The sequence below is a fragment of the Oryza sativa genome, chromosome 12 (assembly GCF_034140825.1).
Source record: "Oryza sativa Japonica Group chromosome 12, ASM3414082v1".
NCBI lineage: Eukaryota > Viridiplantae > Streptophyta > Magnoliopsida > Poales > Poaceae > Oryza > Oryza sativa.
The window spans coordinates 13,279,994-13,289,940 of NC_089046.1; positions in this window are offsets into that span (position 1 = coordinate 13,279,994).

Genomic DNA, 9,947 nt, shown 5'->3' on the forward strand with positions numbered 1-9,947 from the left:
CGTACTGATTCCTTCCATGTGCATAATAACTCTTCCATGACGATCTTTGTGATTAATCCCATATTTCCTGAGTCATCAGCTAGCATGATACGTTTGTGGAAATTAAAATGGTTCCGCATGGAGAGATTTCCCAAGTTGGAAGCAGTCTTTGCCTCTTTCAGTAGCGGGTGTTCCCAGATTTTTCAGAGGCTAGAGACCATTCCGGCGGCTCATCTCCTCACAATCATAGCCACCTTCATTTGGAGCGAAGGAATCATTTATGAGAACGATCTGAACAACTTCAGAACGCTATGGAGCATACACATGCTTCTGCCCAAGGCTCAAGGTTATGCTCCCCCTATCAAAATACAATGAAATGCCAAGACAGTAGATCCTGCATGTCGTCTCCTGCGGTGATCTCAAGCGCATCTTCCCTTTGGACGACTTGCCGGAATGGAAACGGCAAGATTTACTAGGCGAGGTCAAGTTTTTTTTCCATCATTGAAGAGGATCTACCTGCACCGCTGCATGACTTCCCCCGCACTGGCTCTCCAGACCATCACCATGAGAAGCTGTTGGAGCCTCCGCCGCCTCCCGGCTATCGACCAAGGAGAAGACTCCCATCGCTACCCCATCGTGGACTGTGAGAAGAATGTGTGGGAGTGGGAGAGGCTGGAGCGGGACGGCCTCCACGCCGAATATGCACCACCCAGCCCTCTTTCGGACATATCACCCGGCCTACTACACCAACAACAAGATGCCCAGGGACTCCATTCTCTGTTAGCTCCATGCAGCCAAGTTATATATGTAGAGTTTTTACCATCCTTGAGAGATGGAGGTTCCAAATTACAACCGTCAATCTCGCAATATCGAACAGATGAGAAGGTTTGGTATCAGCGGGTACCGCACCTCTGCTCACGGAATGCCTCCACATCGTTTTTAAGACTTAGGGCAGAGTAGTAATTCCACATTCCGCATCTATCCCATAGGAGGAATCCCGAGCAGAGGTCGTCGAAGCGAGCAGCTCACATCCTTTGACGATGGCCCCCACGTTCTTGTTCCCTTCTCTTAGCCCCACTACATATCGCCAGCAGCTGCTACCACCGAAGGCAAGATGGAGGTAGCGGATTCGGCCGCCCCAAGCGATGGCGGTGACCTTATCAGTGACTTCCCCGGCGCAGCTCTGCAGCTCCATCGGTGACAACCCAGCTCTGCTTGACCACTTGTTTAGACTGGCTAGCTTCCTTGGTGTAAAGCGGCATTCCCAGTCATGCAAATCCTCCATGCCGAAGCGGCTTAGCGTATATAATTCCTCTGACAGACGTGCGCTAGTCCACCGACTACCGACGTTTGGCAGCGACATACATGTCTCACCTGTTCAGACTAGCTGGCTTCCTTGGTGTAAAGTGGCATGTAGATCCTCCATGCCGAAGCGTCAAAGCGTATGCAAATTCTTGACAGATGCACGCCAATCCACCTGCTACCGACGTTCGACGGTAGTACGTTATCTTTTTTTTGAACGGAGGGAGTAATTGTGTGTAATCTAAAGTAATGAAAGAAATAATCTTTCTCGGCCTCTTATTGGGCCACGTCATCATAAAAACGAGCACCAGCTGATATAGCATTATGGTGAACGAGGGATGTCGGATCAGATGAGAGTTTTATAAAAGTCCTTTCAAGAATATTACTCGATGGTGGGGGTCTAATTCGAGGGCATGGCTCGATCCCACTGCACGCCGTGTCAACAGAACGTTACTTGCGGACCACCACCGCCGCCTCGTCATCGGCATCTCCACATGAGAGCCTCAGCCTCCTATTCACCTTGACCTCCTCTGCAGCGCCTCAATCCCCTTCCCCTTCTCATCCTCCTCCCGTCCTCCGGTGAAGATTGGGAAAGACGAAAGGTCCCAAAAACTGCACCATTGGAGAAGTCAACATCCATAGCAGTGGTGACTGGTGAGTAGTACTATAACTTTTCGCTCCTGACAGTGTTCGTGTTGGTGAGACGCTCCTGTATGTGTGCATGTACAAGGTCTTCAGCTAATTAACTCTAAGAAGTTGAGCGCATGCATGTCCTAGCTACTAAACTGGAATTACAGTATATACCTATTTATTTTTGTAATGACGTAATTATTATGCCTAAAAAACTAAAAGACCTCTGGAGTGGTAAGTTTGGACCAAGTTCTATAATGACGTGTTTAAAGCCACTTATGTAGTATTTGCAACTTTTTAGTTTGCATATTTCATTTAAGAGCACTGTGAAAAGATCGTGTCCTACAAACATATAAAGATTTTAAGCAATAAATATTCCAGTTATACAACAGAAAAAGGATAAACAGTGTGTGCAATTGAATTTCATCTATCATGTTATACTCATTTTCAAAATGCGGATGATAACGAATGGGTTTCAAAATAGCAGCAAAATGGTTCATGAGTGGGATTGAGATTGTATTTTCATTACTTTTGCACACAAACATATAAATTCAGTTCCCCAAATAAATTCTGCTATGAACATAATTCCATGAGTATTTGATTTTTTTATAGTTGCTTAAAAAAATTAGTTGTGACAAGTTGGCTTTTCAAAAACTTTTAGTTGTGGCAAGTTGTGTGATAAGAAAAATATAGAATTATATGCAAGTTGGCTTCTTCAGAAGGTATTGTATTATATGCTGTAGATAAGACTCATGGAAATTTATGCATTTCTTTTTAATTTGTTGGTATTGTGTTTCACTTCTGGGTGTTGAACCATGCTAATTAATATTGCCAAATTTGGCTCCTCAATTACATCTCTATGCACTCGAATTAAATGGAATCCCTTATCAACCATTAGTCAGTAAGTGTGCTTCATTCCATGTCATACTATTGCCTCAAGTGTAAACAATCTACTGAAATTTGTGTTTAATTATTACCTTTTGAGGTCATAGTAACAATAGCCGTGGTAATATCAAGCTTCGAACTGTCTGTCATATCCTAAACTAAGAAGGCAAGTGACTGGGATACTGTGTGATTGCAGATACCTAATCTTATTTGGATTTCTATTTTAGACTGCACACATGCTTTTGTGCTACTTACGATATATTTCATACTTTTGTTGCTATATAACTTTCAAAGTTATTTTAAAACATTTTCTCTTAATGTAGACGTATGTATGATGTGATACTCTTTAAATATAAAAAGGCAGAGAATGATTGCAAAAAGCATAATCACATTGAAAAGCATAGCGAAGCTATTGATCGATTATATATTATGACCACCATTCTTTTCTTTTTTATTAACCGTTGTCAGCATTAATCTAAAAATTAAAAGCTTGAGAAGCTGTAATATGAGAGAGAAATATTTGTCCTACATTATCTCAGACTGTTATATCTGTTTTCCTATTACTTCCTTTGCAAATGTGATGTACGGAGGTATTGAGAGTAACGCGCGACTTAGGTGGCTAGTAATTTTTGACATGACATGTCTGGTAACACAGACTAAACGATTTTGTGACAACGCAATCCAAAATTTCATATGGTTTGATGTGTATGATATGTTTCAAATTCGATTCTGTACAATATGTTTCACTTCACACATGGGGCGCTAATTAATTAAATTACAGACCACGTTCGTTAAAGAGCAGTCCCGCTCACGTACGGCTAGTAGTTGAAAAACAAAATACGTGTCAGGCAGACGTACGTTAATTGATTTATCCAATTCAGGTCTACTCATAAGAATACAACTTGTTCGTGTTACCCAACCAAAACGCATCTGATTCACTGGCTACCTAGCTCAATCTCAAGCATCCTAATCTCTCGCTCGATAAATAAAACTGCATGACCCGAGGCCATTTTGACTTGGGCAGGTATGGAAGCTCGTGTTGGCCAAACCAAGGAGGAAACGCGACAATTACGACCATCCTCACCCTGACCCAGTTGCTAGGCTGCGAGCCTTTTCTTTTCCCAAGCTCTATCGGCCGACACAAAAAGAAATCGGTGGAAGCTGTACTACGTCCAAAGCTGGTGGTGTAGAGTCCACTCGCCCGGGCACGTGGAGCTAATCGGCTGGGCTTGGGCTAGTACTCAGTACTCCGTTTAAAAGTAAACCTAAGTAAAGGACGTGATATAAAATCTAAATATGTGCCATAGAATTCGGGGGTGTTTGGTTGCTAGCCATATTTTACTGTGATTTGTCACAACTAAAGTTAGATAAATTTGATCCCAATATGATTTATTTATTGTAGCTATAGTTGTGACAAGATTCCTTTAACAAATTAGGTCAACACATCACTAACTTAAAATGGTATGCAAAATTTCCTTATACTTGCTAAGGCATTAAAAAAGATTTAATTGTCTTAACTTAAGTAAGGTTAGGAACCAAAGACACCCTAAGATTCGGAGGGAGGACAAACCAGAAACCGTGAACGCAAGGCGGGGTGAGAAGGGGAGGGGGTGTCCATGTGTCGTGATGCGGATAAATTCAACGCTACGCCATCTGGGGCTTGTGGGGTGCGTGTGGCACATACGACTAGGACGGACATGTTCCGCGCGTCGGGCGGCGTGGGTCGCTCCCCCATGCATTGGCGCGCGGATCCGGTCGGCGTTGCGACAACGCCACGCCACAGCCACGGCCCACACCAAATTAACAGCAGGCACTGACTAGCTGAGGAGGTGTGGGTCAAATGGGAGTAGCAAACAAATACTAGCAGCACGATTCTTTTGACCAAATAAATTGCACAGCTACGAGTACAGACGACAGAGTGCTTTCATGGTTGGGTTTAGTTCCCAACCATTTTTTTTAAACTTCCAACTTTTTTATCATATCAAAATTTTCTACACACGTAAACTTCCAACTTTTTTTTCAGACTTTTAATTTTAGTCAAACTTCCAATTTTGACGTGGAACTAAACACACCCGCATGTTAGGAAATGGTATCGTGCAGAGTTTATAACTTTATAAGCAGTACTTACACACTTGATCCGTTCGAATAGCTAGTATATCTATCTATCTATCTATCTATTAATCTAAACCCTGCTGTTATGTCGGCTTTTGATTGGGCCACGTGGCACCCATGGCTTGTCGAATAAATCCTGGATTTCGTCAAACAAAAAAATTATAGAAGATCAAGAAAAATATAAAACGGCACAATGTTGTGTGATAATTCTATAAGTAGTACCTTAATAGTTCTTTTTTTAAAAAATAGTACCTTAACAACACAATTTTCAGAACATTCCGATTAGATGGGATCAAAAGGATGTACCCCATGTATATATGATGGTCCACTTAAAACTTGTGTATATAGGTATTTACTTAAAGACCCTAATCTTTTTTATTTGGAAGTGTGATCCAATTGTAAAATTCAGTTAGGATTTGTTGCCAATTTATAACATATATTATTGAGAATTATACATTTCCATATTGTTTTTTCAAATTGGAATATAAGAAATATTCCATTTCATAAATCTTTTAGAATTAATGAATAAAATAAAACTAATGTTGTAGATAACCCCATACATTTCATCTCCCTAGCTCTTAAGTATATGAATTTCACATGCATTGGTCTATCTATGTGAAGTATTGACTTATCTTATACCACTTACTCTAACTTGACTTTGTGGAATATGTCTGATTAAATGATTTCCAGTGGTTACTGTCTCACCCTGAAGTTCTTTCCGAAGTCTAAATTGAAATTATAAATGGTCTCATGAAAATACCGATGTAAAGCAAGAGTAAACCCTAATAAATAAATGCAAATAATAATCGGAATTGGTATGTGGAATTTTTCTTGAGTTCTACATGTCGAAATACGCTAACAAGATTTTTAGTGGAATTTTCAGAGCTCTAGAAATAATTTTAACCAAATAAAATTGAGCACAAGCAATATTTAATCCCAGGGAAATTCATTTCCTTCTTTTTCTTTTTCTTTTTTTCTTCTTTTTCCCTTTTTCTCTTTCGAATGGGCCGCCGGCCCATTCTCTCTTCTCTCCCCCTCCCCGCTGGGCCAGCCGAAGGCCACGACCCAGCCAGCCGCCCGAGCCCCCTCATCTCTCCCCGGGTCGCCGATAGGTGGGGCCTACCTGTCGGGCCCGTCTCCCACCTCCAGCCGGCGCCACCGCGCCCCGCAACCGCCGCCGTGCCCGCTCCCACGTCTCCCGGGCCACGTCGCCCACGTCGCCCTCGCGCCCGCGTTCCCCGCGCCCACTTCCCTCTCTTTCCCGCTCGCGCCCGCGCTCGAGACGGCCGGGATTCAATTTTTGAATCCCGCCTCTCTCTCCTCTCCCACTCCCCCACGTCGGCCGGCGATTTCCGCCTCTCCCGGCCACGTCCGGACCCCTCCTCCCCTATTTAAGCACCACCGCCATCCCCTCTCTCTTTTTCCCCATCTCTCCGAGTCCTCCCGTGCTCTCCACCGCCCTAGCGCCGTCGCCTTCCTCTCCGCCACCGCCGCCGTCGCTCCGGTCGCCGCTAGCCGCCGCTAGCCGCCGCTAGCCGCCGTGCCGAGCCGCGCCGTCGACATCGTCACGTTCGCCGTCGTGCGGGCCGTCCCGTCCACCCCTCCTCCGTAGCAATCCGCCGCCGGAACCCCGTCCGCGCCGCGTGCCGGTGAGCTCCGCCATGGCCGCCGTCTTCGGCCGGCGCCCTCGCTCTCTCGCATTTTCATCTCCCCCTCTAACACCTCTCCTCTTGTTCGTTAGGTGGTTCCGGAGCTCGTCCCGCCGTCGCCATCGCCCTCCGTCGCTCACCGTCGTCAATCGTCGTCGGTGAGGCCTCTCTTCCTCTCTCTCTCTCCCTCTCTCCCGCGCCGCTTAGCCGCCGCGCCGCCGCCTAGCCGCTTAGCCGCCGCTATCGCCATCCGCGTCGCCGTGATGCCGCCGCCCTCCGCCGCCGGCCGGTCGCCGCCAGTCGCCGCCTTGCGCCGCCGCTGCGTTGAGCCGCGCTGCCGTGCGCCATGGCCGCCGGGCCGGCTTGAGCCGCCCGTGCGCGCTGGCCGCGTGCCGCCCCCTCCACCGTCCGATCCACCCCGAGTGGATCGGGGCCGTCCGTTCGGCCGCCCGCGTGGCTGCCGCGTGGCCGCCGCGTCGACGCTACGTCAGCGCCACGTGGTGCGCCGCCCCTTTCCCGGTCCATGGACCCGGTCCACCGCGGACCGCCACCTGCAGCCACTGCCAGGTGGGGCCCGCATGTCGGCGCCGCCCCTCTCTCTCCCAGGATTTATCTATTGCGCAATAAATCAATTAAGGATTTTTCTGTTTATAGTAAAAACACAGTGAATCTTCTAAAATTCATATCTAATTCATCTGAGCTCCGTTTAAGTCCATTCAAGTCTCAGTAAATCAAGAAAAATGCGTAGAATCCATTAAAAATTGCTCTCTATTTCTGTAGTCTTATAGCCTGTTTGTATTGTTTGCTTTATATGTCGCTTAGATTCCAGCCCTCCCGATGCTCCGGTGTACTTTGAAATAGTCGCCGAGGTTCCTCCAGCAGCAGAGCAAGGCAAGTCATGCTTGTCACTTGAACATGTTGATCCTATATTGCAAATGCTCCATTGTTTTCCTTCAAATACTGCATTGTTTTATAATATTACCATGGGATGTTTACCTAATGTTATAGCCATGCTATTTTGTACCATGTTCCTTTGTTAGCTTGGGATATAACATGACTAGATATTGGACTAGGGATTGCTTAGCCATGCTTAGTTTAACTAGCACACAATGGGGAAAATTATATTAATGTCTAGACTTCAGGTTCTAGTGTTGACATTGGATTAGAGCCACCGTCCTGGTGTCGCTTCATTAAAATATGTTAAATGGTGGGCTGTGGGTGCATGGTTTTGCTAGTCGCGCCCATGGCACTTAAGGACCGGTTCACGGGAAACCTTGGAAGAATTCCTCGTACTTACCACAAGCCAGTGTGGGCAACGGCTAGGCTTGTAGTGTAGCTTTCCTCTAGCTGACGCATCCAGGCAAGGGTGGGCGTGATGGAGTTTGGATGGGCCCTGTGACGGCTTATGCGGCTTCCGGATTCACCTAGGCACGAGAGGGGACTGCCCGCTGCCTTGTGAGGAGTGGGGGTGAAACCTGAGGTGTGGTGTGCTTGGTTAGAGGAGGTTATGCGAAGGGTCCTGTCACGGCCTCTATCCGGTATGTCGTGGTGACATGTCGGCGCACGGAAACGTGTCGTGAGGCTGTGTCTTGTGGGTACAGTTGTACACCTCTGATCAGAGTAAAACTATTCGAATAGCCGTGCCCGCGGTTATGGGCGGTCAACCGGATTCACCATAATTAGTTTCACCCTAGTCTAGTCTTATAGAATTGAATAGTATAGGTGGATGGTTGGGCCTGTTGCAACATGGTATAGCATTGGACAGTGGATGATTAATATTGATTAATTATTACAAATGTTTTACTGCTTCCAACTACTGTTTATAAATGCTCGCTTTATGCAAACGAACCTCTATAGCTATCCCTTGATAATTCCCTGCATCATACCCCTATTCCGATATGACTTGCTGAGTACAGTGGGTAGTACTCAGTCTTGCTCTATTTTCCCCAAACCGCAGAGTTTGAATATGCGTCAGATGGTGGCTTCTCCGAGGAGTAGGCTTCGTCCGTGCCGTCGAGGATGCCTGTGGAGTGGTGATCCCGCTGCGGTCCAAGTCAAGGCTTAGCTCCAGTTATCTTTTAATTTTCCGCTGCATTTATGTAAGACTTTATGATGTTTGTAAGACATGGATCTGTATGTCAACTTTGTCGTTTGTGTACCCCGGCCGGTCCTGGACGGGGGTTTTAATGCACATTCTGCTTAGAATTCTATTCGGGAATTTCTGGGCGTGACAGTTACTATCCATGTGTTCCGAAGGTGAATTTCATTTCAATGTTTTAATTTTTTTTAATCAGCCTCTTTGCTTTTCTTTGTATAGAGTAAAGTCTTCAAATCTCTCAAGAAAGAAAATAAAAATGGTCAAGTTATGTATCTCGAACAGGACCAACAATACCACCACACGCTATATTAATCGGTGCGCCAACCGGCACACCTATTTTCTAGTATTCTCTATGTCTTGCTACGTACCATTTGAAACGTCAACACTATATCTGCGTACCTTCTTTTATCAACCATTTATTCATGTGGCGTGTCATGTTAGCACCACATAGGCTCCCGGAGGGGTTGTGGCAATTTGGGACCGAAATGATACACTTTTACAACTTTAGGACCTAAGCAAATATTTTGAGAGTTCGAGCACCTAAATGACACAAGCAAACAAGTTTAAAGAAATAGGTCTAGGGACCATGCGCTTTACTTTTTTTTTAATAATGAAAGCGATAATAACTCTGCCTAGGTACCAGTTAGGGTTGCACACGATCATTATACTACCAAAACTTAAAAAAAAAGAAAAGGAAATTGAAAAACTAAATTAGGTAACAAATAGGTACAATATTGAAATGATATGACATATCGCCACCTATTTTTAATCAGTGACGCTATTGACTTTTTAATATATACATTCGATCATTTTTCTCATTCGATAATAAGTTTTATGCAAAGATGTATCTTGTACTCAAAAATACCTTTAATGATAAAATAAATCATATAAAAAAGTAAATGATAATAATTGTATAGGTTGACAATTGTCAAAAATATGCCAAATGTCAGCGTGCGCGCGTTCATAGGGGTGAGTGTGCGTGCGTTGTGAGTGTCTGCGTTGTACTGTGTAATTCTAAAACAAAAAACTTGAGGGGTGTCGCAGTACTTCCTCTGTTCCTAGAAGAGTAGAAGAGTATACACTACTAAAAAACAATTTTTCATGGCGTTACCCTATAATTTTCGCTAGCGGCCATACATGAAAACCACAAGCAAAAATATAACAACGGGTGGGGGACCACAGACCGCCAGCGAAAACTGATTTTCGCTGGCGGCCACGCTAAGAGGTCTGCCATAAAAAACTCTATTTTTTGAGGCGGACCTCTTAAGTGTCCGCCAATGAAAATCACGTTT